Source organism: Elephantulus edwardii, unplaced genomic scaffold (genome assembly GCF_000299155.1).
Source record: "Elephantulus edwardii isolate Elephantulus edwardi_28Jun2011 unplaced genomic scaffold, EleEdw1.0 scaffold00035, whole genome shotgun sequence".
NCBI classification, from domain to species: Eukaryota; Metazoa; Chordata; class Mammalia; order Macroscelidea; family Macroscelididae; genus Elephantulus; species Elephantulus edwardii.
Genome location: NW_006399785.1, coordinates 14,955,260 through 14,983,206, shown reverse-complemented (window position 1 = coordinate 14,983,206; position 27,947 = coordinate 14,955,260). Strand labels below are relative to the sequence as shown.

The window sequence follows — 27,947 nt, the reverse complement described above, 5'->3', positions numbered from 1 at the left end:
ATAGAAGGAGAATTAATGCCTTTGTGCTGTGGTGCTGGATAAGAGTATTGAATGTACCATGGACTGCCAAGAAAACAAACAGATTCATCCTGGAGATGGTTAAACCAGACTACTCCTTGGAGGCAAGGATTCTGGGGCTTCGTCTGACATACTTTGGACATGTTGTAAGGAGGGACAGGACCTTGGAGAGGGACATCATGCTTGGGAGGGTGGAGGGACTGTGCAGGAGGGGAAGACCCTGTATGAGGAGGATTGATTCAGTGACTGGGGTAACAGGGATGGGTGTGTCAGAGGCAGTGCGATTGGCACAGGACAGAGTGGGGTTTAGGGCTGTTGTACATAGGGTGGCTATGAGTCGCAAATGACTCGACGGCACATAATAACAACAACAAGGTTCATGCATGCAGTTGACAAAGTCATTTTTTAAAAGATATTTGACAGGAATACATCACTGGTTATACATTCTGTCATGAGCTTCCTAGCCTCATTTCTGTCACCAAGGCGGTGTTTTCCAGTGAAGGGGTCTCTCTTCTTCCTATGTCTGTGGAAAGAGATGATGGTGAAGCTTCACAGCAGGCATTCAAATGCCAGCGACTGTATTGCAGACCACCGATTACTCCTCTGTAAGTGTAAATGGAAGCTGAAGAAAATGAAAATATGTTCCTTACTCCCAAAATAAGCCTTCAGCTTATCCCACCCGAAATAAAGAAAACAAAACCAAAACACAACAAAAACCAGCATTTCAAGACGAGATTTGATGAATTTATTACTATTGACCAAAACCCAAACAAGTTATTGGAATAAGGGCATGCTGAGTGAACTAACTCAGATTTATATGGATAAATATTGCATAAGAGCTATTGTAAAAATAGAAAGATAACTAGTAAAATGTGTGTGGCTAGCCAAAGAAGGAAGGTGAGAAGTCAGGGGGACTGAGGGTGAGGAGGGGTGGGAAATCCTGAGGTCATAGAGTGGGTAGAGGGAGGAATTAAGAAAGGGCCAGTGGGGATTTGAAAAGATGGGTTAATAGTGGGCATAAATCAATGGTGATTGATTTTATAAAACACAATATATGGGAATGATTGTAAGAAACATAATGTGAGTGGGTGGAAAAAACCTAAAAATAAAAAAGGACATTGTCATCCATGAAAAAAATAGAAGGTGGTTACAAAGACAGGGAAGAAAGTAAAGACCAAAATGAATATCAGAAGAGACTCTGCATCCTACACAAGAACAAAGAGGCTAAAATAAAAAGCAGAAATACTGAGATGAACCAACATGTCAAAGGACATCTCAAAAGATGTTGTTATGTGCCGTCGAGTCGCTTGCGACTCATAGAGACCCTATGTACAACAGCCCTAAACTCTGCTCTGTCCTGTGCCAATCACACTGTCTCTGACACTCCCATCCCAATTTCCCCAGTCACTGAATCAATCCACCTCATAGAGGGCTTTCCCCTCCTGCGCTATCCCTCCACCCTCCCAAGCATGATGTCCCTATCCAGGAACCGGTCCTTCCTTACAACATGTCCAATGAATTATTAATATAAAATGCACAAATAATTAGAGTTATGCAACCTAAAGGTAGGAACACCTCCACCATTTCTCAAGCTGAAAGGACTGAAGAACAAATTCAGGTCTCAAGTTGCAACACTGCAGGATAAAATGGGCAAACCTTTCATTGCTGCAGAAAGTATCAAACTAAGATGGAAAGAATCCACAGAGTCACTGTGCCAGAAAGACTAGGTTGATACTAAACCATTTCAGGATCAGTATACAATTAAAAGTCAGTAGTCCTGAAGACAGAATTACAAGCTGTACTGAAGGAATTGGGCAAAATAACAACTCAATGACAACTCATTGCCTTTGAGTCAGACCTGACTCATCGATGACCCTTCAATGAGCTTTCAGCAGCTGTAAACTGCCTGGGAGGAGATCACCCATTTTTCTCCCATGGAACAGCTCATGGATTTGAACCACTTGCCTTTGGGTTCCAGAATAACTGCCACTCTCTAGGCACCAGGCCAAAAAAAGAGAGAACTCAGGAATTGATGGTCTATCATATTCATATGAGCTGTTCCATTAAATGCATATAGCCCTGCATGTATTCACTAGCAAGCAACCTGGAGAACATTTACCAGGCCAACTAAATGCAGAAAATCCATAGTCTAATATTTTTTTAACTTGTTCTAACAGAGTGTAGGAGCTAGGGAACACTATAATTAATATTACATTCAAATGAAATCTTGCTGAGGATTTTTCCAAATCAGCTGGAACAGTAAAAATATCAACTAAGAACCATTGTTATTAAAGCTGGATTCAGAAGAGGCAGTAGAATAGACTATCACTGCTTGGTTAGAAGAATGTTGGCTGAAAGTAGAGAATACCAGAAAAATGCTACTTGTGTTTATTTGACAATCTCAAAGATGTTTGACTGCACAGATCATAACAGATAATATAAAACATTGAGAAGAATGGAAATACTAAAGCACTTAATCTTCTTCATGTCAACCTATACATAGACCAAAACACCAGGGGTTTTTAATTAAACAAGGGACATTGCTTGGTTTAAATTGGGGAAGGCATGTGCCAGTGTTGTATAATTTTTTAATACCTGTGCAATATATTTGCCAAGACTAACCTCACCAAGAAAGACTATGTGAAGAAGAATGAAGCATCAAACTTGAAGAAAAAGTTATCAACAACTTGCTATATGCAGATGGTACAACCTAGGTGGCTGAAAACAAGATTTGAAGCACCTAGAGGAGAAGACAAAATATTATAGCCTTTAATAAAGATTACATCTCCACATCAGGAAAACAAAAATAATGAAACCTGTACTGAAGATTATCCAAAAACTACTGGAACAACACATCAACAGAGAACTACCAGAATTCCAGGCTGCGTTTGGAAGGGGTCGTGGTACTAGAGATATTGTAGCTGATGTTAGATGGATCTTGGCTGAAAGCAGGGAATACCAGAGGAATGTCTATCTGTGTTTCATTGACTATGCAAAGGCATTTGACTGTGTAGATCATAACAAACTATGGCTGGCTCTGAGAAGAATGGGAATCCCAGAACACTTGATCGTTCTAATGCGAAACTTATACTTGGACCAGGAGGCAGTCATCAGAACAGAGCAAGGGAACAGTGCATGGTTCAAAATTGGGAAGGGCGTACACCAGGGATGCATCCTATCTCCATACCTTTTCAACCTATATGCAGAACAGATTATCTGGGAGGCTGGGCTCTATGAGGAGAAATGTGGGGTCAAGATTGGTGGACGATTTATCAACAACCTGCGTTATGCGGATGACACAACCCTGCTTGCTGAAACTGAAGAGGACCTGAAGCGCCTGCTGCAGAGTGTCAAGGACTTCAGCCTACAATATGGATTGAGGCTCAATGTCAAGAAGACAAAGATTCTCACCACTGGACCAATTGGCAGCATCAGGATGGATGGTGAAGAGATTGAGATTGTACACAGCTTTAGTTTGCTTGGCTCCACAGTCAACAGTCTTGGCACCAGCAGCCAGGAAATTAAAAGGTGTATTGCCATGGGAAAGTCTGCTGTTAGCGAACTCTCCAAAGTACTGAAGAGCAATGGTGTCTCTCTGGAGACTAAGGTATGTCTGATACAGGCTATGGTCTTCACAATCACTTGTTATGCATCAGAGAGTTGGACAATTACCAAGGAGGATAGAAGGAGAATTGATGCCTTTGAGCTGTGGTGCTGGAGAAGAGTATTGAGAATACCATGGACTGCTAGGGAAACAAACAGATTTGTCCTGGAAAGGGTTAAACCGGGTGGCTCCTTGGAGGCAAGGATTCTGAGGCTCCGTCTCTAACATACTTTGGACATGTTGTGAGGAGAGACCGGTCCTTGGAGAGGTACATCATGCTTGGGAGGGTGGAGGGACGGCGCAGGAGGGGAAGGCCCTCTATGAGGTGGATTGATTCAGTGACTGGGATAATTGGGATGGGAGTGTCAGAGACAGTGAGATTGGCACAGGACAGAGCGGAGTTTAGGGCTGTTGTACATAGGGTTGCTATGAGTCGCAAGCGACTCGACGGCACATAGCAACAACAAAAACCACAACCACAACAACAATCCAATAATGTCTTGACAAACGGAGAAAAAACTTGGAGCTGTATAGGAAGTTTTATTGTAATCGGATCCATAAACAACACTTGAGAAAAACAGAAGTCAAGAAGTCAAAAGATGTATTGGTGAGCAAATCTGCTGTGGAGGATCTCTTTAAAGTTTCCAAGAGCAGAGATAACAGTTTAAAACTAAAGTTCACTTGATCTAAACTCTGCAATTTTTAACTGTGTGGGAAACATGGACAATGAATAAGGATGGCTGAAGAAGAATCGGTGTTTTTGAACAGAGGTGAAGGCAAAGGGTATTGAAATGCCATGTACTGTGCGAAGACCAAGCTCATACACCTTGAGAGAAGGGCAATCAGCGAGCTTCTTGGAAACAAAGAATGAGAAGCTTTGTCTCACATCTTCCAGAAAGTTTTCAGGAGGAGCTAGTCCTCAGAAAAGTACATCAGGCTTGTAAATACAGAAGGTCAGCTAAGGAGTGGAATGTTTTCAAGGAAATGAACTGACATTCACCACCCCAACCTCACTAGCTTGTTCTCATAGAACAGAGACTCAAGAAGATGAGAATCTTTGTAGTGCTAATGAGCGATCAGTTGGGAACTGATGCAAACTAATCTCTGCTGTGTCCTCCTGGCAAAGGAAGTCACAATGCCCAGCACATTTAAGTTGTGGTGACGACACTCTTAAGTGTTTTATGTACATATAAGTATATATATGAGCAAACACACACACACACACGCACACACAAACTATCTCAAGGCATTTTTTAATTCAGCATTTTAAAATTTTATTCATATTCTGTTGTGAAAACATCATACCTTTTTACTATCAGATTGTCCATTACCATAAATAGGAGCTCATTGCTTTTAAAGATCATTCCCTTTCCCATTCCCATCCATTTCTGTTAAACAAAAATACATTTTGTTCTGTATACATTTGCCCATTCTTTTGTCATACATGAAGCTTTATGTGTCCCTTTGTGATTTATTTCTTTATGATGTTTTTGTATTCCACCCATGCTGTAATATGGAACTTAGGCATTATTTCTCTTTACAGTTAGGTGGTATGATCCATTTTGTTCATTCTTTCACCCCTTGATGCACTTGAGGTTGTTCCTGACTTTTCATTACACTGATCCGTATTTCTGCTTGTATTGCTTCCTTCAGGTCATCTGGGTATACTTGCAGGAGTGAAAGGCTGAGTTATATGACCCTTGGAAAAAAGACATCGTGCTTTGAAGTGCAGAGAATCAGAGAAAGAGAGGAAGACTCTTAGGGAAATTGATGGACACAGTGAGTGAAAATTAGATAAACAGAGCAAGGATGTGAGGACAGCAGAGGATCAGCACGTTACAATTTACTGTCTATGGAGTTGCTATGAGAGAAAGTCAACTCAACTGCCCCTAACAACAACAACAACAATAACAACAGTATAATAGTTTTGTTTAACTTTGTGAAGAACCACTGGTTTTCTATATTTCTCAGCATTCCAATTTGTCTACATCACCCTCTACTTTTTACCGTACCTTTGTTTTTAGTTTTGTTTAGTCTTTCACTAATGACTAGCATATTGAGGGTGAAAAGTTATTGATTTGTGTCTCTTTAATGACTACAGTCTTGGATGAATTTCAACCAAGGTGCTTCTTGGATGTAAGGATGGTGAAACTTGATCTCATAAAGGCAAAGAAAGGCATTATGCTTAGAAAAGGAGAGAGCAGGCAAAAGAGAAGAAGATTCTCCTGAAATCGATTGACAGTGAGCGCACCAATAAGTTTGAGCATCGTGGAAATCTGATCACGACACAGGACATTGAAACGTCTCAGTCTATTGTTCACAGAGGCTCTTGCCACAGAGTTGTAGTTAAATAAGAGGCACCTAAACAACAACCGCCAGGACTATCAACATTGAGCATGTTTTCAAGATCGTATTGGTCACATAAACTATATATCTATGAGAAAAGCAACATAATCACATTGCCAAGAACAGAGGTCTAGTGAGACATGATTACACACACACACACACACACACACACACACACACACACACACACACAGAGTCCATCGAAAGGAAGGGTCTGAGGAATAGCATATAGTTGTAGTAGATTATTATGGCCAGAAGAAAGGCATTATTAAAGGAACAAGGGCACCATGGTGACGGCCAGGTTCAAACTCTATGAACTCCACAAAGGGGAACTGCCCACATCAACAACATCCACAGTATAAAATTGATCCTTATAAGGTTAGATATAGCTCCCTACTCTCCTGCACCTACTTCTGCTAGTCACTAGGTCCTAAATTCATTACAAACGTCCGCACAGACTTTACAGAATCTCTTTTTACTTACAATTGTGGGGTTTAATGAGGAAACAGTTGCTAGGCGTGGGGGAAGGCAAAGGATGTCATATAGCAATCCCAAACCAGGTGAATAGCAAGACACACAACCTCTCAGTTAATTCAGACAGCTTCTCAATCAACAGAAAGATGAAGTCTATCAATTGATGCAGGCAAAATGTCTCTGGTGCAGAAACCCCCAGCCCTGAAGGACAAACACTGATTTCTCGGATTCTTTATCTTTCCTAGTGTTGAGGTTCCTGTCTCAAGAGTTCTGGCCCTGGCTCCAACAGGCTATGCTTTACCACAGTCTCATTGTAGTCTGATTGACTCTCTTTCTTGTGATGGCCTCTGACACAGACACACAAGTCCCACAGTTGAGGTTGCTAGAGACCACACCTCCCGGGGGATGCTAAGGGAGTGAACTTCAAATGGAGAAATAGTTGGTATCTTGACAAGGAACAAAGGAAATCTTCACTTAAACATGGATCCTAAATATTGGTGGACCTCTGAGTTTACCTGCAAAATAGAAGTGAAAACTTAGACCTTTATTAAAATAGTCTTGCTTGGAAGTCTATGGAGTATTTCAGGCAACTATTTCCGGATCAATGACCAGAGGCAGATCAGGTAAGTTAAGTGACTATTTCCAATAGACTAGCAAAGAAAACAATCATGAGGAATTCTAAAGAACAATATTACTTCAGTCTTCCTGTTTCATAAATGTGAAGACTAAGAGTGAGGCGGGTTTGTCCATGGTCACATAATATCAGAATTTCATCTAGAATCTTGGAATTTTCTCCTTGAAATATCTGGCCTCTAAGTTGTTACCTGAAAAATTATTATTGTCATGACAGGAGTCCAGAAAAAGGCTGCATAATGAAGTAGACTTTGGGGGCAGGGATCGTATAACAATGAAATAATTTTTTTCTTTTACTTTTCAAAGAGAAGAGTGAACTGGGAGGGAGGTTGAGCAGGGAGAAAAGTGCAACAATGAATGAAAGGAAATCCAACAACTCTGTTAACTTTCATTAAAATTAATAAAAAAATAGAAAAGTGGTTCCTTTTAACATCTAAACTGACTACAATCTCTGATAAAGATGCCTATATCTATCAAGATCCCTTTTTAAAAATCTTTTTTAATTATAATTATTACTACTATTATTATGAATTTCAATGAAAATTTACAGAGACTTTGGATTTCCATTCATCATGTCTTTTTCCCTTGAGGATGCATCCAAAGTCAATAAAAAGACAAAGAAATCCCTAGCTCAGGAGGAAAGATTACCTGGCACACAAACTTGTTGACAGTTAGAACACGTGAAGGATATTATCTTTAAATTAGCTGGAGAAAATGAATATTGCTTACTTGTTATGCTTACCCTTAGAGCTGCTCTGAGAATCAGCAGGACAAGTGCCACTGTAGATAGTATTTTTTAATTAAATGGAAAATAACTTCTTGTGATTAATCTGCTTCTTTGGGGATTTGATCCAGGAACTCATCAATTTAAAATCGAGGGACCTGCAAGTTCACAGACAAACCACTTTCATCTCCATCTCTCCTTGAACAAATTGGGAGTCAGGCAAGAAAGAACGATTGCAGAATAAGAAAAACACCAGCCAGGGCAGACCTAAGTAAGATAGGAGAGGAGGGACCAGACTCCAAAGGAGAGACTGAGCACAGCTGAGATCAAATCCCTCCCAGGAGAACTTCTCATGAGAGCAGATCCTCGTACCAGAAAACCTCCTTCTAAGACCTAGATCTATCACTTCTCTGTCACTTTGGTAGATGCATAGGAGTCAGTTTTCTCATCTGTAAAATAGGACCACCATTAATGTGCAGCTTGAAAAAGAGCATAATGCCAAAGAAGATAAGATATCTGGAGTCATATTACCTGGATTTGAACTTTTAAAAGGCTCCACATTTTTGTGGCCTAAGCAAATCATATAAATTCCCTGTGTTGTATTTTTACTTCTGTGAAATTGGCAGGATAAGAGGATCTGTTTCCAGGGTTGTTGTGAGGATTAAATGAGTACAGACATGCCGTGCACTGTTGTTGTTGCTGTTGTTATGTGCTGTCGAGTCGTTTCCGACTCATAGCGACCCTATGCACAACAGCTCTAAACCCTGCTCTATCCTGCGCCAACCGAACCGCCTCTGACACACCCATCCCGATTACCCCAGTCACCGAATCAATCCATCTCATAGAGGGTCTTCCCCTCCTGCGCTGTCCCTCCACCCTCCTAAGCATGATGTCCCTCTCCAAGGACCCGTCCCTCCTGGCAACATGTCCAAAGTATGTCAGACGAAGCCCCAGAATCCTTGCCTCCAAGGAGTAGCTTGGTTTAATCCTCTCCAAGATGAGTCTGTTTGTTTTCCTGGCAGTCCATGGTACATTCAGTACCCTTCTCCAGCACCACAGCTCAAAAGCATCCACTCTCCTTCTGTCCTCCCTAGTCTTTGTCCAACTCTCTGATGCATAACAAGCGATTGCAAATACCATGACCTGTATCAGGCGCACCTTAGTCTCCAGAGAGACACTGTTGCTCCTGAGTACCTTTGAGAGGTCCCTAACAGCAGACTTTCCCATTGCAATATGCTTTTTGATTTCCTGACTGCTGGTACCAAGAGTGTTGACTGTGGAGCTGAGCAAACTGAAGCTGTGAACACTCTCAATCTCTTCGTCATCCATCCTGACGCTGCTAATTGGTCCAGTGGCGAGAATCTTTGTCTTCTTGACATTGAGCCTTAGTCCATACTGAACTGTACTGCACTGTAGCATGGCATAAAAAACCAGCAAAACCAACATGTGTTGTCATAACCCACTGCTAATGTACAACACAGAAGAGAAAAGAGATTTTGGTGGGAAATTAGCCAGGTTTCCTCTTATTTTCTTAAATATTATATGCATTTTTCTCTGCTGGATTATCAGCGCCCTCACCTGATGTTGAACAGGAAGCTTGCATTGAAAGATCTTTGAGTCCCAGCTTATAGGAGTCTTGCTTATTCACCATCATTAAATCTCTGGACAAAAGATGGGACAAAGCAGAAGTCCTTCCTCCACGACAACAGTGGGTGCTCTGTTCAATTCAGAGGAGGCAGCGTCCACGAGGAAACCGCGTGGGAGTTCTTCCTTGTGTCTAGGCTTCGGTCGTGCACTGCTCCCACTGTCCCTTCCCCTCTGGTTTTAGAAGAAAAAGCAGAAAATAATCTTTGAAGATTCCTGATGACAGTTCAGAATATAGTGATACATTCCTTCAATGCATTGTGCGTTCAAGATATTCTGGGTCTAGTTCAGCTGTCAGATGGGCTGATTGATGCTGTTGCCAAGATAGCCAAGTAGGCCCATCTCCATGAAAAAGCTCACCTTATTCTTGGTAGCACAATGGGCCACCAAGAGATGGAAAGGGTGCAAACACAGTAAGACTCGCTGGAAATACTTCTCAGGGAAGGCAATTTCATGAATGAGGTCTAGTAAGCAAATGGCACCAAACTTCCCTACATCCTCCTCAATCACCATGTGGTCTGTCGGGGGGATGGTCTTGTTCTTGACCTTGGCTTGTCCACATTTCAGAGTTCCCGGACAGACTTGAGATTCGGAAACCCCCGAGTCCCTAAGATTCCACTGTACACAGCACTGTTAGAGTTTACAGGGGTCACTTTGACAAAGACACCACTGAAAATCTTCTTCAGGCCGAGTCTTGCAATGGTCGTCCACACCAGGTGACTCACCCCATGAATGCTCTGGCTGTGCCAAGGAACGTTCATCTGGCACTTCCAAGGCACAAGCTTTCTCTTCTGGTCATTTGATGAGTACTCTGTCATGTTACTGTGGCCAGGAATCAATCAGCAATGATTCCAGTTACTTGAAGCTGAGCCTTTGTCCTTTCCTCTGCTTCTACTTTTCCAAAAGTGCTTGCATGGCCTGTGTTGCTTTGAGACACCATCATTTAATGCTTAAAACTCTCAGCAGTAGCATCATCTTCAACTCTTTTTTATGGAAGGAAGAATTAGAATCTTGTTCTTACTAAAGTGAGAATGACTGACAGACCTGCCAACGGATGCTTCTTCTCTTTAGCCCCCACATTAGCACACATTGAAAGCCTCTACCCTTGAACACAGAGAAGAAGGGATCTATTAGCAATTTCTCCCAACAGACCTCTCCACACTCAGTCCAGGTTGAAAGCAGTTTTATTTGCTTTTCAAGTGGTAAAACCCAGGGCATACTCAGTCAAGTATTATCATGTTCCTGGAAGTCATGTGGACATGCTTACTTGCCCAGTGGATGAAATGTTCACATGTTAACCAAAAGTTTGGTGGTTTGAGACCACTCATAGCGACCCTATGAGCCAAAGACCTGAACACTTGTATAACTCTCTTTGTTTCTCCATATTAATAGAGTTTCCGGAGGCAAGCCATTTCAGAAGTCGGTGCCCCTCCTGTTTCCAGGATTGTTTTAATCAGGTAGTTCTATCAAACACTGTCCACCAGGGGTAACCATCACCACGTTTGGCACATCAGTGTCACAGTGTTTAGCATCACAGCAACCACAAGTTACCTCTGTACAGCAATGCACAGAGCAGTGCTATACCACTTAGAAGAATGTTTAACATAAAAACAATTAAAATCAGTCCTGAGGGCCACAGATTAAAATCACCCACCTTTGGCTTGGTAGTTTAACTTTCTGTCCACTAAACCAACAGAATTCTTTCTATGTTGTCATTGTTATTGCTGTTAAGTCCCTTCGAATTGTAGACGACTCATAGCAACCCTATGAATGTTTAGTTTAAGCATTCAGTTTAGGAAATTCTACGATGACTCTGTTCTTTCCTACTGGCTCTCTATGAATGAAAATCTACTCGCAGGTGATTATGGTGACAGCTGGGTTACACAGGTCAGACAGGATTGAAATGTGTTAAAGCTAGAGCTCTCTTTATCTCTTGACTGCTGGCTAATATTTCCCATGGAGGGATGAGTTGGGGTGACTGTAGTTAAGTGAACTGATACACACACCCAGTGGTAATTTAGCAAAACACCGATGAGTTTGGTGAAGGGACAGCGCAGAAGAGACAGACTTCAACTCTGGATAAGAGAAATTGATTCAGTAATTAGGACAATGTGGGAAGGTGCGTCGGACTCTGTGAGACTGGCTCAGGAAGGGGCAGGCTTCAGAGCTATTGTACTTACAGTCACTATGAATTCAGGCGACTCAAAACCACATAACAAAAATAACAACTAGTCTTCAGGCAACAATGAGACTTGGAAGAAAGAATTTCTCTCCTTTCTTTTCTGGCATAGAGCTACAGAATTGTATAGCTGACAGGAAACTTAGAGAATGCAGGCTTACTTCATTTTATTGTGCTTTGCAGATACTGCCTTTTTTAAAAACACAAATTGAAGGTTTATAACGACTCTTCAATGAGCCATTCTACTTACTCGCTTTTTTTCAATAATGTGCTCACTTTGTGTCTCTTTCATTTTGGGGTGGTTGTTGTTCTTGTTGTTAAGTGTCATCAAGCCGCTTGTGACTCATAGCAACCTTATGTACAACAGTTCTAAACCCTACTCTATCTTGTGCCAATCCCATCGTCTCTAACACAACTACCCCATAACTCCAGTCACTGAATTAATTCATCTCATTGATGGTCTTCCTCTCTTGTGCTGTCCCTCCACCCTCCCAAGCATGATGTCGCTCTCCAAGAACTGGTCCCTCCTTGCAGCATGCCCAAAATATGTCAGACAGAGCTTCAGAATCCTGGCCTCCAAAGAGCAGCCTGGTTTCACCCTCTCCAGGCTGAATCTGTTTGTTCATCTTCAATATTCTTCTCCAGCACCATAACTAAAAGGCATCAATTTTTCTTTTATTTTCCCTAATCATTTTCCCCAAACATTGAGGACTCTTCTTCATAGGGTCGCTATGAGTCCCCTGCAAATCGACGGCACTTAACAACAATCATTTTCCAGATTTTTGATGAATAGAAAACAATTGCAAAGACCATGGCCTGGATCAGGTACACCTTAGTCCCCAGACTGACATCATTGCTCTTCAGTACTCTGGAGATGTCCCTGACAGCAGACTTTCCAAGTGCAATTGGTCTTTTGATTTCCTGGTTGTTGGTGTCAAGAGTGTTGATTGTGAAGCCAAACAAACTGAAGCTGTTAACAATCTCAATCTCTTCACCATTCATCATGATCTACCAATCCACCCAGTGGTGAGAATCTATGTTTTCTTGCTGTTGAGCTTCAATCTGTATTTAAGGCTGCAATCCTCGAACTTCTGTGGGATTTCTCATAATATTTAAAACTTTTAAAAATGTACACTTACACTTTACCGAAGAAGAAATTCAGATGACCAAGAAGCACATGAAGAAACATTCAAAATCCCTAGTCAACTTGATGGCACATACCAACAACATTTCTATATATTGTGTTACTTGCTTTACTATGATGGTCTAGAATTGAAGTTGCTGTATCTTCAGTGTATACCTGGATCTGTGAGGTAGGGCATGAGGACGCCGAGTCCCACAAAGACTGAAAACTCAAATGTGATGCAAGCCATTACATTTTATGCAGGTGAGAAAAACCAAGAGAATGAGTTCGTGGATGATATATGATGTAAGCCAACCCAGTAACAGAGGATCTTTACAACAAGTGCTAAGCTGTTGCTGACAAAAATGATGACTTCAGGAGGGTCTGAAATTTAGCCACCCTTCAAAGACGGAAGCAAACTTATCCTCTAAGTGCAATTTTCAGTCAAAAATAAACAAACTTATTATGTGAGGCATAATCCCTGGAGACCACTCACACCAACCATATAAAGCCAGGAAAGCCACATTTGTCCAAGAATAAAACCTTGAAATCAGGAAAGGAATAGGGTAGAAAGATTAAGGGAAATGAGAATCATAGGAAAGTAGTGGGAAGAGTGTGAGAGCATTGAGGTAATTGCAACTGATGCCTGAAAACAAGGTGTGTACGAATGGTTGAATGAAAAACCAATCTGTTCTGTCAACAGTCACTCAGATCACAACTTTAAAAGGTAGAAGTTGGGAACTTTTAAGAGAGTGATTAGGCTCTGGAGTGCGGGTAAGAGGGACTAAGGTCACATGGTCCAGAGCAAGGTGTGCTATCAACTCAAAAGAATTTTCTCAGCGAATGGGGAACTAACAGGTTCATTGGGACAACGAGGGATAATCTCCTTTTGAATGATTCATAGTCTTATAAACCTGCTGGTTGGAGGGTCAGCTCCAATTCATTTCTGATCGATGGGAACAGGAGTGACTAGGAACCATGTGCACATGTTACAGAGGGACTGTGTCAATTCATCTCATCCAGGTTCTTTCTCTCCTGTGCTGACCTTCCAAGCAGAATGTCCTTCTCCAAGGATTGGTGTGTTGAATAAGGAAACAGAATTCAAATAAAGGGTCCAAAGAGAGAGGACGACCCCTCAACCAGTTGAATTGACAAGGTGGCTGCAACATGGACTCAAGTGTGTCAGAGATGATGAGGATGGCACAGGATAGGACAGGGTTCCGGTCTGGTGTTCATAGGGACGCTGTGAGTTGAACTTGGCTTCACAGCACCTAACAACAACCACCACATCAAACAGCCATACCACCTTTATCTACATCTTTAACATCACGTCTCTCATCTGTGTCAGGGTAGAGTTGTGTACACTATGGTTTTTCAGGACAGACTTGTTTTGGGGATATATAGCACCCAGGCTTTCTTTCAAGGTGCATTCAACATGCCAGCTAGTAGTTGAGTGCCCTGAAAATGTGGACCACCCAGACACTTCTGGTATTTGAACAGAGCCTTACTCTTGGAAAAATAATTTCACATACAGTATTGCCTTTACCAGTGCGCTTCATTCTAACTTTAAAGTAGACAGAAGATCCATTTACAGAGAAAGAAAAGCTCAGAGGATATAAATAAAATTTCCATTATTTCACAATGAATAAGGATGACAGAAGAAGACTTGATGCCTTGGAGCTGTGATGTTGGACAGCAGCACTAAACATCTCATGGATGACCAGGAGAATAAACAATTATGTCTTGGAGAGGGTGCAGCCAGAGAGCTCTTTAGAGGCAAGAGTGATGAGGCATTGCCTCATATACTTTGGGAAAGTTGCTAGGCGCTTCCTTGGAGAAGGACATGATGTTGGGAAGGGTGGAAGGTCAGCGAGGGAGAGGAAGATGCTCAACCAGGTGGACTAACACGACGACTGCCACATTGGGCTCTTGTGTGTCAAAAAGTGTGAGGATGGTGCAGGAAAGAACAGGGTTCAGATTCTTTGTTCATAGAGTAGCTGTTGTGCTCAACTTGAAGGCACCTAGGTTTGTTGTTATGTGCCGTCGAGTCGTTTGCGACTCATAGCGACCCTATGTACAACAGCCCGAAACCCTGCTCTATCCTGTGCCAATTGCATTGCCTCTGACACACCCATCCCGATTACCCCAGTCACTGAATCAATCCACCTCATAGAGGGTCTTCCCCTCCTGTGCTGTCCTTCCACTCTACCCAGTATGACGTCCCTCTCTAACAACAGTAATAATTTGCTATAGGTAGAATTTGAACTGGAGCTTTGACTGTCTGACACTTTATAAAACTGTCTACCCTCTATGACTTGTCTTCTCGCTCGGTATATGTTTGAGTTGTGGAAACTGTCTCACTAGTTCAGTATCACGCAAGCATCATGCAAGTTTTGTTCAGTGTCACATCTTTGGTCTCAGTTTCATGTGTTTTGTTTTTTTCTCTCTTCTACGCTTTCTGTTTGTGTCTGTGTGTGGATGTCTTTATGTGTATGTCTGTATAAAGTGGCATTAATTGGGTTTTGTAATTAGTCATCATTCAAAATTATGTTCTGTATGCTGTGTCCTCAATATCTCACTGTAACAGTTTCCTGTTCTCTGAAATATACAGGATAGAAATATACGTATATAAAGAATCAAGAACAGTTTCAGACACACTTTAGGTTCTCAGAAATTATTCACGCCTGATTATACTCCAATATTTACAGATGTAGATTTCAAAATCCCTTTTCCTGCTGTATTCAGGATCACTCTGCGATATATCCCCATAGCTTGCAGGCTTTAAATACCAGAGCCATCCTCAAAGAGTCAAAAGACCTCTTTAAAATACTAAAAGGCAAGAAGTCAGTTTAAAATTAACATTGACTTGATTCAAGTCATGGCATTTTCAATCGCTTCATATGCATCGGAAAGTTGCATCATGAATAGAGAAGACTGGAAAAGACTTGATCATTTTAAACTGTGATGATGACAAAGAGAATATTGAATATGCCATGGGCTGCAAAACAAACAAGTCTGTGTGGGAGGGGTGCAACCAGAGTGCTCCTTAGAAGCAAGGATTGTGAAACTTCATGTCACATACTTTGAAAGTGTTGTCAGAAGGGGCCAATCTTTGGAGAAAGACATCATGCATGGGAAAGACAGAGGTACAGTTAAAGAGAGGACTCTAAACAAGGTAGGCTGACACGACGTCTTTAACAAAGGCCTCGAGCATGGCCGAGGTTGTAGTGACAGCACTGGATAAGGCAATGTTCTTACATGCTATTCATAGAATTGCTAGGAATCTCAGTACTCTCATGGACACTGAAAAGTAACAAAGCAGGAAAAGGAGGTGACAGAGCTAAAGAAAGGCGTGAGCAGGTATTTGAACTGTAGTAGAATTCAGTGTAGGGAAAAGACTGAACAGTGGGCAAAGGCTTTTGCCCCTAACGTACTTATTTATTCACCTAACTGTTTATTCATTTTTTTCATATATTAAATATTTCTGAGGTTGAAAGCAGATGTGGAAACCATTTCCAAAATAGCTTGCCTCAAGAAACTCGATGAACTCGGAGAAACGATGAAAGTTATACAAGTGCTCAGGTCTTAAGTTCATAGGGTCATGAGTTGTTTACGACTTGATGGCTCTGTTGGCCTAGTGGATAGAAAGTGATGCTACCAAGCCAAAGATGGGTGATTTTAATCTGCAGCCCTCAGGCCTGCTTTTGTTTTTGGCCAAATATTCTTCTAAGTGGAATAGCACTGGTCTGTCTATTTGCTGTATAGAGGTAACTCCTGGTTGCTGTGAGGCTAAACACTGTGACAATGATGTGTCAAATGCGAGAAGTGTTACTCGTGGTGGACAGTGTTTGGTGGAGCTCCCGATTAAAACAAGGTTAGAAACAGGAGCAGCATCCACTTCTGAAATAGCTTGCCTCCAGAAACTCTGTGAACTTGGAGAAATGATGCAAGTTATACAAGTGTTCAGGTCTTTAATTCATAGGGTTGCTATGAGTCATCTATGACTCAAAGGTACTTAACAAGAACAACAACATTTCTGAGCACCACAATCTATCAATCTTGTGGTAAATATCACAGCACATATATAGGATAAAGCAGGAAGTGTTTTTATATAACATTGAGTCAATTCCAAGGATAAAGCAGGGAATGTGTTATGTATCGCTGAATCAACTCCAACTGCTAGCAACCCTGAATACAATAAAATATCACCTTTTGTGTCTGAGATATTTTGCTCAGCATAGTGTCCTCCAGGTTCACCCATTTTGAATAATATTTCATGAGTTCCTTGTTTTTTAATGCAGCATAGTATTCCATTGTGTGAATATACCACAGTTTCTCTATCCATTTGTTTGCTGATGGGCACTTAGGTTGTTTCCAACTCCTTGCTGTTGTGAACAAAGCCACTATAAACTTGGGTGTGTATATATCTGCTTGGGTGTCAGTTACGGTTTCTTTGGGGTATATTTCCAGTAGTGGAATTGCTGGGTGAAATGGTATCTCTATTTGCAATTTTTTGAAAAAGCGCCATACTGCCTTCCACAGTGGTTGCACCATTTTACACTTCCACCAACAGTGAATAAGGGTTATCGTTTCTCCACAGCCTCCCCAGCGTTTGTTGTCTGCTGTTCTGTTAAATTTAGCTATTCTGACTGGGGTGAGATGATATCTCATAGTTGTTTTGATTTTCATCTCTCTTAGATCTAGGGATTTTGAACATTTCTTCATGTGTTTGTTTGCCATCTGAATGACAAATACTGCATAGTGCTACTGTTGTAAAATGGGACTGACATCTGGATTGTGGGGTGACTGAGATAGATAGGATAAGTTATGTATACTGCATTGAAACAGATGAGAGAGAAAACAGTTTAAAAGGGATATAGGATTAGGAATAATCGCCATGACAGGAGTCCAGAAGGAAGGTTGCACAGTGGAGTGGACTTGGGGGGAGGGATTGTATAACAATGAAAGAATTTTTCTTTTACTTTTCAAAAAGAAGAGTGAACTGGGGGGAGGGGTGTGTGTTGTGGAATGTTGGGGAGGAAGGGAGGGCCTCTGGCCAGGGCAGATCCCCTAACCTCCAGATAAGTACAAGCCTCCCAGTGGCCTTTAATACGGGGTAGAGAAAGCTCCCCTGTGTTTGACTGTACCGGCTTGAGAAGGCTCGCCACCTGGAAGAGGGCTGCTGCATCTGTTGAGCTCAGAGTGGTCCACAGGAGGCTGAGCTTCCCCTAACCAATCCTCCCACCTCTATAAGCCCACCCTATCCTGTCTGCCTATTTACATATTTGTATATAAGTGCATTAGAGTAAGGGTAATTAAGGGTGGGGTCGAGCCTGGACCAGGCCCTAGCTTAAAATCCTTCACTGGCTTGGGGAGGGGAATTTTCCTTCAATCTGGAAGTCAGCTGGCTAAGTGGGGATGGCTAGTGCCTCCATCTGCTCCTCTTGGTGGCAGTCAGGCAAAGGAAGTTTCTGGGTTCTTTTGCTTTGTGTGTTACTGTCCTTTTGGACTTTCAAAACTGCCTGACCTTTAGAGTAAGGGTAATTAAGGGTGGGGTCTAGCCAGCAGAGCCTGCTCCAGGCCCTAGCTTAAAATCCTATTGGGCCCTCAGGCCTGCCTTTAATTGTTTTTGGTGAAACGTTCTTCTAGGTTCTGTATGTCCACTTGCTGTACAGAGGTTACTCCTGGTTGCTGTGAAGCTGAACACTGTGACACTGATGAGTCAAATGTGATAATGGTTACCCATAGTGGACAGTTTTTGGCGAAGCTCTCCAATTAAACAAGCTTGGAAGCAGGAATCACTTCCATTAACAGCTTGCCTCGGAAAATCCTATGAACCTGGAGAAAGGACGAAAGTTAAACAGGAAGTGTTCAGGACGTTCATTCATAGGGTCACTATGAGTCGCCTGTGACTCATGGCACTTAACAATAACAACAACAACAACAACATGCACTTGCAGATCCCAATAAAATTGAGCTGGACTGACTTTATGATTCTCTCCCAGAGTGGTGTATTTCTGTTGTGCTTACCCCCATCATGGTGTCACTGTCAAGTTGCTGGCAGGGAGAAAAGTGGAACAATGAATGAATGGAAATCCAAAGTCTCTGTAAATTTTCATTGAAATGAATAATAATAAAAAATTAAAACAACAACAAAACACAATAGAACATCACCCTGGTGGTACAGCTCCGATTTCACAGACCTTTGCTGTGCAAGGTCATCACAGACTCAATGCTGATCTATCTCCTGGGGTTGGGGGTGTTTCCACCTTTTTTCTTTTTCATTTTTTTCCACCTTTTTTCTAACTCTAGAATTTACCATGGATGATGTCTTTCCCCATGGACTAATTCCTCCTGATAACATGTTCAAAATACGTAAGAGAAATTCTCATCATCCTCACGTCTAAGCAGTGTACTGGGTGCACTTCTTCCAAGATACGTTGGCCTGTGCTCATGGCATTCCCTGGTAAACTTACTGTTATTCACCACCACCATAATTCAAAGATATCAATTCTTTTCACCTTTATTTATTGTCCAGCTTTAAGGTGCTTATAATACAATTAATAATATCATGGCTTGGTTCTCTAAAAAATGCCTATTGCCTACCTCCATCCACTTTTGGGGTAACTTCAGGTAAGTCACCTGCTCATTCAGTCTCTTCATATCTAACTGACAATAGTAACTTTTAGTTAGCTGAGAGAATATATCCTCTTCCCTTCCTGTCCCATCGGACCACCTCCAGGCACTAAATCAGATGTCAACACTTACATTTTCTTCAGGCATTAGGGAAAGATATTGATTAGAGCAGAGAATGACACTGTCTTCATATTTAATTGTAATATTTTAACTGTTATTGTTGTTAGGTGCTTTCAAGTTCAATACAATCCATAGTGATCCTATGAATAATAGATCTGAAATCTGTTCTATACTGTGTCATCCTCACAATTTCTAACACATTCAAGCTCATTGCTGCAGTAACTGTGTCAGTTCACTTAGTTGAGGGTCTTTCTCTCTTTCACCATCCCTCTCTCCACCTTTCCAAGCATGATGTCCCTTTCCAAAGAATAGCATTTCCTAGCAACATGCTCAAAGTATACGAGATGAAAGAAATGTTATCATTTTTACATGCAAAGAGAACTCTGTATGCACCCTCTCCAACACAAATCTATTTGTTCTTTTGTCAGCCTATGGGGTATTCAGCACTCATCTCCAACCTCACAGTTCAACGGGATCAATTCTTCTTCTGTCATCCTTAGTCATTGTCCAGTTTTCAGATGTATAGCAAGTGACTGAAAAGACTATGGCCTGAATCAGGTGCACTCTAGTCCTCAAACTGACATCATTGTTCCTCAGAAATTTAGATAAGTCCTTGACTACAGACTTTCCTAGTACCATTCATTTCCTGATCTCTTGACTTCTAGTACCAAGTGTAGCAATTGTGAGTCCAAGTAAGATGAAGTCATTGACAGTTTCAATGTTTTCTCCAGCAATCTTGATGTTGCTTGTAGGTTCTGAGCCAAGAATTTTTGTTTACTTGACTTAGATGCAGTACATATTGAAGGTTGTATTTCTTAATTTTCTGCACTTCCCCCTCACTTACCCAAGCAAGGTTGTGTCATTTGTGTAATGATGGCTATTGATAAGTCATCCTCCATTCCTGATGCCACCTTCTTCTTCATACAGTCCAGTATAAAGATTGAATTGAAATGCAGAAAGGATACAACCCTGATGGACACCTTTCCTAATTTTAAATCCTGTAGTATTTCCTTGCTTTGTCTGCAAAAAAGCCTCTTGTTCTAGCTATAGGTTTTGCACAAGCTCAATTAAGTGTTCTGGAATTCCCATTCTTCTCATAGCTAGCCATAACCTATCATGATATACAGTCAAATGTCATTTCTTAGTCAATAAAACACAAATAGACCTTGTTCCAGTATTGTTTGTTTTCTACCAGGAACCATCTGATATCAGTAAAAATATTCATGGTGCCATGGCCTCTCCTAAATCCAACTTGAACATCTGACAGTTCTCTATGTACTGTTCTAGTCATTTTATAATGATCTTAAACATCATTTTGCTTGCATATGATATCAATGATATTATTCAATAATTTCCACATTCTGTTGGCTCACATATTTAGATAGTGGGAACAAATATGAATCTCTCCCAGTCAGTCAGCCAGCTAGCTGTCCTTCCAATTTCCTGTCATAGACTTGTGAGCATGAGAATTGGCCAACACTGAGAATACTTCAGGAAATATTTCTGAAAGAATTTCCCACACAGAAATATTCCAGGAAGTATGTTTGATCAAGATGCAACAGTAAAGAGAAAAGAAGCTCAAACAGCTCTGAAGGTATTAGCAAATAACAAAGCCACAGAAATCGATGGGAAACCAAACTACCTGTTTCAAAAATAATAGTTGTTTTGTTTTCTCTTAAAAATAAGTTTTAATATTTTATCCCTTATATTTGGGTTTGTTGTTTTTTTTAAATTCATTGTTGCACATTTTTCTTCCCTCCATTTTTCTCTCTCCCAACGCATCTTGCAATGCACCCCTTGGTCCAGATTGTTGTCATACACATAATGCCTAATCATGTATTTTTTTTTTGGACAGTCCCTCCCTTCATCTATTCTAATGCAGTGTCCATTGATACTTTAACTAGATGAGCCCATATTTAATCTAAATGAAAGGTTTCCCAAGTGGAAACTCCTTATAACTGGGATGTACACATTTCTCAATTATCAAAAGTGTCCATGCAAGTTGTGCATCTCTCTAAATGACAACTGAAACATCATGAGAAATCACTGGAGACCATTGTTGTGAAAAATCTTCCAGAAGCACTTGGAAGAAAGTCTAAAAGAATTTTCTAGCGTTTGAAGTATTCTAGAAGTACATCTACTCCTGTTGTTGTTATGTGCCGTCGAGTCGCCTGCGACTCATGGCGACCCTATGTACAACAGCCCTAAACTCCGCTCTGTCCTGTGCCAATCTCACTGTCTCTGACACTCCCATCCCAATTATCCCAGTCACTGAATCAATCCACCTCATAGAGGGCCTTCCCCTCCTGCGCTGTCCCTCCACCCTCCCAAGCATGATGTCCCTCTCTAAGGACCGGTCTCTCCTCACAACATGTCCAAAGTATGTTAGAGATGGAGCCTCAGAATCCTTGCCTCCAAGGAGCCACCTGGTTTAACCCTTTCCAGGACAAATCTGTTTGTTTTCCTAGCAGTCTGTGGTATTCTCAATACTCTTCTCCAGCACCACAGCTCAAAGGCATCAATTCTCCTTCTATCCTCCTTGGTCATTGTCCAACTCTCTGATGCACAGCAGGTGATTGCGAAGACCATATCCTGTATCAGACGTACCTTAGTCTCCAGAGAGATACCATTGCTCTTCAGCACTTTGGAGAGGTCCCTAACAGCAGACTTTCCCATAGCAATGCGCCTTTTAATTTCCTGGTCTACTCCTAGAATTAAAAAAAAAAAAAGATTTGGATTCCAACAGTTTATTGTTAGAGTAAGTGAGACAAGGAAGGAAAAAAATGACTAACCACTTGGCTCGAAAGTGCAGATTTCCACGGTGAGTCATTTCAGTTTAATTAGGTCGTGGTCTGGCCTTCTCTAATGGTCAAGGGGTCATTTTAATGTCAGCACTAGTTTGCCTTGGATAAAGAGGGACAACCTGCTTATTTGCAGCCTTATCCATAACCTGTCACGGTGTGCAGTCAAGATGTGCAGCCTTAATTTGGATAATTCGGTCTGGATCATTCTTAATTTCTATCTAAAAGAGAGACTTGTGTCGGTAAAACTCGGCGTTTCACCAGCAAATTCCACAGGACGCCTTTCAAGCTGCATCTGGAGTGGTCTTTCTTCGTTCTATTTTTTCAGATGAGGCTTGCCAAGGATGAAGAAATAGGGGTGAGCTGGAGCGGAAATGGATATCAGGATCCAGGTTATCTGTCTTCAAAGGTGAAATGCAGGCAGAGAGCTTAGAGAGTGATGTGTCCACTTTCATCTCCCCAACACTATTCCACGGTTGGTGAAATTCAGACAGGTTATTTAATTTACACACTTACCTTGGAGAATGATGAAATACTCTTTATTGTTCTTACACTATGATTTACCTTTTTGCCCCTAAACCTGTAAGTATGACAAATGAAGGGGATTTTGAACTAGTGCCGACTTCCCAGTTTATCTTGTCTTATCTGAAGTCCCTAGAGTTTATGGACTGAACGTGAAGGAGTTCTTAGATTGGTTGACAAAGGTTTGGCTATTGTTAGGGGGCCTCTTGCATACTGTCAAGAACAAACAGATATCTTGGACAAAATGCACCCAGAACTCTCCTTGGAGGCCAGGAGGGTGAAACTTTGTCTCATATTCTTTGAGCATATGTTGCTGTTGCTATTGTTGTTATGTGCCATGGAGTTGATTATGACCCCTAGTGACCCTATGAACAACAGATATGAACCCTGTCCTATCCTGTGTCAACTCACACTTCCCTATCTTGGTAGTGACTGTGTGAATCCACCTGGTTGAGGGTCTTCCTCTCCTTAACTGACCCTCTACTTTTCTCTCTCCAAGAATAACCTCTCCTACCAACACGCCTGAAGCATATGAGGCAAGACTTCACCATCTTTTCCTCCAAAGAGCATTCTGACTACACCTTCTCTAAGACATATTTATTGTTTCTTTTGGCCATCCGTGGATGTTCAGCCCTCTTCTCCAACACCACAGCTCAAAGACATCAATTCTTCTTCTGTCATATTTATTCGTTGTGTAGCTCTCAGATGCATAGCAAGTGATCAGAAAGACCTACCAGACACACCTTAGTCCTCACACTGACATTATTACCTCTCAATAATTTGGAGAGGTATCTAACTGCAGATTTTCCCAGTGCAATATGTCTCCTGATTTCTTGACTTCTGGTACCAAGGGTGTTACCTGTGGGTCCAAGCAAGATGAAGTTGCTGACAATTCCAATCTTTTCTCCACCTATCACAATGTTGTTGATTGGTCCAGTGTTAAGAATCATTGTTTTCTTGACATTGAGACACAATCTATATTGAAAGCTGTATTCTTTGATATGTACTCTTTAAATCATATCTTAAATATATGTGTAAGCAATCTCCTATCATTTGATTAACTTCCTCTGAAAATCTGCCAAAGGGTCAGCTATGAGTAGGTTCCAATTCAACTGTACACAAGAGAAGCAATATTGCCTGGAGAGAGACATCATTCTTGGAAAGGTGGAGGGTCAGCAAAAGAGAAACAAGACCTTTGATGAGATTAATTGATAGAGTGTGGCAATGGGCTCAACTGTGTTGGGCACACTTAAGTAGGGCTCAGACAGAATAGGACAGTGTTCAGAACTGTTGTTCATAGGGTTGCTAATAGTTGTACTTGATGACACTTACCAACAGTAACCACTTGCTTGCTGTTGTTGTTAAGGGTGTTCCAATTTTTAGTAATTTCATGTACAACAGCATGAGCCGATGTATATGGTAAGAAGACATTGCCCTGTCATGTGCCATTATCTCTGTCATTGACATGCTTGAGTCTCTTGTAGCCATTGTGCCAGGCCATCATTTTGAAGGTGTTCTTTTACACCAACCCTCTACTTTACAAAGCATGATGTCCTCCTCCAGGGATGTACATCTCCTGATAACATATCCAAAATATGATGTGCCACTATTTTTGCTTTTAAGCGGTGCACCGGCCTTCAGGCAGTACAAAATGTATTCAAGAGTTTTGCTGGTTCTTTATGTTTGTTTGTTTGTTTGGTTTTGATCTTTTGTGTACATATGAGGCCATTTAGAATGCTATGGCTTGGATTAGATACATATTAATAATCAAGGTGATATGTTTGTTTTCTAAGTCTCCAGAGGGTTATTTTGCAGCAGAATTTTCCTAATGCAACACAAGCATGGGAACAATGTCTAGTAGGGTGCAGGAAAGTTGTCTTAAGAAATTCTGCCAAATAGTATAAAGGGTGATAAGGAAATAGATATAACACCTTCAGGCATAGAGGGTAAGGTAAGTAGTGGCATGGAACTAAGAACTAGACAGTGAGGGAAGGACTGTAAGAAGTTGACTTAATCCTATTGAAGAACAAGTTGTGAGGCTGGGAAGTGAAGAATGGAGAGTTACAGTGAGGCAATATATTCTTTACCTCCTTGCAATTACATACTATGGATCGCAGAGTTGGGCAGTGACTAGGGATGTTAGAAAGAGAATTGATGCCTTTGAGCTGTGGTGCTGGATAAGAGTGTTGACTATACCATGGACTGCTAGGAGAACAAACAGGTTTGTCCTGGAGAGGGTGAAGCCGGAATGCTTTTTGGAGTCCGGGATTCTGAAGCGTCATCTGACATACTTTGGGCATGTTGCAAGGAGAGACTGGTCCTTGGAGAGGGACATCATGTTTGGGAGAGTGGAGGGGAAGCGAAGGAGAGGAAGACCCTCGATGAGATGGACCCATTCTGTTAGTGGAGTGGTGGAAATGAATGTGTTTGAGACGACGAGGTTGGGCCGGATAGAACGGTGTTTAGGACTCTTGAACATAGAGTCGCTATGAGTCACAAGCAACTCGAAGGCACATAACAACAATAACAAGGAGGCATGTGCTCAACTAAGGCTGAGAATGACATAGTGAGATTTGAAAATTATTCTTTTTAAGACCTAACTGGAAGAGAAGTTGAATGATGGACAAGGGAGATTTATAAGAATGTCAGTTAAGAATCCATTTACAGATGACGATCTGAACACAAATAGTAAAAATGGAGACGAAAAGAGCATGTGGAGATGTATTTATGTCACAAAATCAGTTTATCACAGGCTAAGGAAGATACATTTTCTCATTTAGAAAATAAAAATAATATTTAATAAAACAATTCTTAATATCCTTTAACTTTCCTATGAGATGTATTGACCTAGTTACTGCAGCAATGAACTTAAACTTACAAAAGGTTGTGAGTATGGTTCACGACTGTTTCCTCTTCTCATACATAAGGTCTCCACAAGTGGGAATGACTTAGAGGGAACTGATCATCACATTCTCTCATCCAGGGTACTGAAAGAGGCACTAAAGAAGAGAGTTGGTGTGTGATCTATTTTGTAGTGATAGCAAAAAGCAGCAGGGAAATCCAGATTTTTTTAATATAACTCCAGGGCGCCATCTTCTCCTGTGTAAATTCCTTAAACGGTTGCAAAGGATTCTTTCCTAAGTGTAAGACTGCTGCGTCAGCCACGTAAACTGCTAATCTCTTTAGCACATACTCATTTCTTCCATCAAGAGAACAGAAACAGAAAAAGTGTACCTGAAAAGAGCCTTCATCCGCAGACCTCTGGGAGTCGAGACCAGCAGGATAAATTGACAACGGAGTTTGCAGAGTCTTGAAGAACAAGTGAGTGGCTTCTCAGGAAATCCTCAGGGATGGGGTCACCCACTGAGAAGACCAACAGGCTGTCCTGTCAGAATTGAGACCTACATGTGATATGTATTCTCTTGGGAAAATGATTTAACTTTCTGAACTTCAACTTCTTTGTTTGATAGAGGTTCAAACACTAGTTTCGTAAAGTGGTTAGAATTAAAACGGATATGCACATAAAGCATGAAGAACTGTGACTGGCACTTAGAAGCCTCGGATAACTGTTTTTGTTGTTCACGCCCTTAACTCAATTCTGATTGACAGGGACTTGAGATACAGCAGATTGAAACTCCCTAATTCTGCACCGTTCTCATGATCTCTACAGCATCTACATCCATTGTTGTAATCATTATGAAATCCGTCTACTTCTGGGTCTTTCTTTCCTTCACTGACCCTCTCCTTCTCCAACTATAATGTCATATTCCAAGGACTGGCCCCTCCCAAGAGATAACATACCCAAAACTAGTATGTCAACATTTCAACATCCTTATCTCTTAGAAGCACCCTGGCTATACCTCTTTGAAGACAAATTCTTTTGTTCTTTTGGAAGTTCATAATATAGTCAATACTCTTCATCAATACCAAAATTCAAAGGTATCAGTTCTTTTTTTTGTTTTCTTATTCGTTGCCCAACTTTTGAAGACATATTGCTGTTGTGTGTCAGAATAGTAACACCCTGGTGGATTGTCAAAGGCAGTTAATTGCAGGGGAGGAGATTACCCATCTATCTCTCATGGAGTAGCTGACAGCTTCAAACCACATGCCTTTGAGATTGCAGCTTCTTACCACAAATCCACTGGAGCTCTTTTTCCACCATGCTTGGAAAAGTAGAAGGTCATTGACTGATTGGCTTCACATTAAGCAATTGAAAATATTGTGGCTTGGGTCAGATGCATTTTAGCCTTTAAACTGAAGTTCTTGCTCTTTAGTGATTTAAAGAGATCCTTGATGGTAGATCTTGATAACTATTGTGATTGTTGTTATGTGCCATCGAATCACTTACTACTCTGAAGTCTACCATATCCTGGGCCAATCTCACTGCCTTTGGCAAAGCTACCCCCATTACCGTAGTACTTGTGTCAATCCATCTTGTCTGGAATCTTCCTCTTCTACACTGTTCCTCACTCCTTCAAGCATGATGTTCTCCAAAGATTGGTCCCTTCTGACAACATGCCCAAAGCATGTCAGAAAGAGTTTCAAAATTCTTGCCTCCAAGGAGCAACGTGGCTTCACCCTCTCCAAGAGAGGGTTTGTTCTCTTAGTGGTCTATGGTATGTTTAATACTCTTCTCCAGCACCACACATCAAAAGCATCAATTCTTCATCTGTCATCTTTATTGTCTAGCTCCCTGATGCATAGAAAGTAATTGCAAAACCATGGTCTGGATCTGATGTACCTTAGATTCTAGAGTGAAATTGTCGCTCTTCAGCACTTTGGAGAGGTCCACGACAGCAGACTTTCCCAATGCAATTCATCTTTTGATTTCCTTACTGCTGGTACCAAGAGTGTTGGTTGTGGAGCCAAGCAAGCTGTAACTGTTAACAAACTCAATCTCTTCTCTATTTATCATGGTGCTGCCAACTGACCCAGTGGTGAGAATCTTTGTCTTCTTGATGTTGACCTTCAATCTATATTGAAGACTACATTTCTTGACCTACTTCAGCAAGTACTTCTGGTCCTCCTCTGTTTCAGCCAGCAAGGTTATGTTATCTGAAGACGGTAGGTTGTTGATGAATCTTCCTCCAATCCTGATGCCACATTCCTCTTCATAAAGTCCA

General features: G+C 41.3%; 1 pseudogene; it reads right to left on the bottom strand.

Moving 5' to 3' along the window:
* Window positions 1-9,737: 9,737 nt before the first annotated feature.
* Window positions 9,738-10,379, bottom strand: LOC102864270 (annotated as a pseudogene).
* Between the last annotated feature and the right edge of the window lie 17,568 nt (window positions 10,380-27,947).